This window comes from Tachyglossus aculeatus, chromosome 1 (assembly GCF_015852505.1).
Source record: "Tachyglossus aculeatus isolate mTacAcu1 chromosome 1, mTacAcu1.pri, whole genome shotgun sequence".
NCBI classification, from domain to species: Eukaryota; Metazoa; Chordata; class Mammalia; order Monotremata; family Tachyglossidae; genus Tachyglossus; species Tachyglossus aculeatus.
In genome coordinates, this window is record NC_052066.1 from 70715192 (window position 1) to 70717401 (window position 2210).

Below are 2210 nucleotides of genomic sequence, written 5' to 3' on the forward strand. Positions count from 1 at the left end.
CTGGGGCCTAATCTAATGCCTGCTCCCACACACAAATGACATGCCAGTTCATGAAGCTGTCCATATTTTTAAGCCTTATTAAAAGCACAGACTTAGTGGAAAGAGCCCAGGCTTGGGAGTCAGAGGACATGGGTTCTAATCCCGGCTCTGCCGCTTGTCTGCTGTGTGAGCTTGGGCAAGTCACTTCACTTCTCTGTGCTTTTGTTGCCTCATCTGTAAAATGGGGATTAAGTCCGTGAGCCCCAAGTGGGACAACCTGGTTACTCTGTAGCTATCCCAGCAATTAGAACAGTGCTTGGCACACAGTAAGCACTTAGCAAATACCATACACTGCTATCCTCCCTTTCCTGCAAGCCCATAACCTTGGCGTTATCCTTGACTCAGCTCTCATTTGACCCACATATTCAGTGTCATCAAATCCTATCGGTTCAACCTTCATGACATCACTAAAATCCATCCGAACTACTATCACGTTAATCCAAGTACTTACCCTGTCCCACCTTGATTACTGCATCTGCCTCCTGGTTGCCAACTTGTACTTCCCAAGCGCTTAGTACAGTGCTCTGCACACAGTAAGCGCTCAATAAATACGATTGAATTAATTAATTAATTATTATTATTATCATTATTAAGTACATTTCCTCTGAGAGGCCTTCCCTAGCTAAGCCCTCATTTCCTCTTCCTCCACTCCCTTCTGCCTTGTCCTTGCCTCTGGATTTTAATCCTTTATTCACCCCTCCCTCAGCCCCACAGCACTTACATACATATCTATGTACATATTTATTATTCTATTTATTTTATTAATGATGGGCATATATCTATAATTATATTTATTTATATTCATGCTACTGATGCCTGTTCACTTGTTTTGTTGTCTGTCTCCCCCCTTCTAGACTGTGAGCCCGTTGGGTAGGGATTGTCTCTCTTTGTTGCCAAATTGCACTTTCCAAGCGTTTAGTACAGTGCTCTGCACACAGTAAGCGCTCAAAAAATATGATTGAATGAATGAATGAATCCATACTTTATTTATTTATATTAATGTCTGTCTCCCCGTCTAGACTGTCAGCTCACTGTGGGCAGGGAACATGTCTACTCATTCTGTTATATTGTACTCTCCCAAGCACATAGTACAGTGCTCTGCACACGGAAAGTACTCAATAAATACAACTGATTGCTTGATTGATTCAGTCTCTCAGACAAATACTGTACACCTGCAGATGCACAAGCACTCACACTCAGACACATATTGGGTTTGTAAAACATACTGTAGTACTCATCATGGTATTTATATGTATATATGTTTGTACATATTTATTACTTTATTTATTTATTTATTTTACTTGTACATATCTATTCTATTTATTTTGTTTTGTGAGTATGTTTGGTTTTGTCTCCCCCTTTTAGACTGTGAGCCCACTGTTGGGTAGGGACTGTCTCTTTATGTTGCCAACTTGTACTTCCCAAGCGCTTAGTACAGTGCTCTGCACACAGTAAGCGCTCAATAAATACGATTGATTTATTAATTAATCAATTTATTAAGTGATTAATAAATCAATCACTTGCATTGACAAAGAACCGGGTTAAATGCTGTAGGCCGTAAGCTCGTTATGTGCAAAGAACTTTTTTGCTAATTCTGTGGCATTGTACCCACCCAAGTGCTTAGTACAGTGCTCTGCGCATAGAAAGTGCTCAATAAATATCACCGATTGAACGATTAAGCGCTGGGGTAGATTCATGATAACCAGATCAGACCGCATTCCCTGTCCCACAGTCTAAGCAGTGGGGAGAGTAGATATCGTCTCCCTATTTGACAAATAACGAAACCGAGACTCAGGGAGGTAAAGTGACTTGGACAAGATCACCTAGCAGGTCAGTGACAGAGCTGGGATTAGAACCCAGTGCCCTAAGCCCCAGCATGATGCCCATTCCACTAGGCTATTCGCCTCCCCTCTCAGAAGCTGTTTCCCTTCCTTACTGCTTCTTTTCCTGGGCTTCCCAAAGCAAGGTGGAGTTGAAACATTCATTGGCTCTCTCAGTGCTTAAAAGGACTCTGTCTAAGGTTCAGAAACTACCTGATTTGTCAGATTTGGGATGTAAATAAACCCCTGCCATTTTCATAGAGATTACGAACTCAAATGAAAATAGGCTTTTCAATTTTATTGAATTATTGCATTTGCCCCATGACGTGAATTGTACAGGAAGTAAGCACG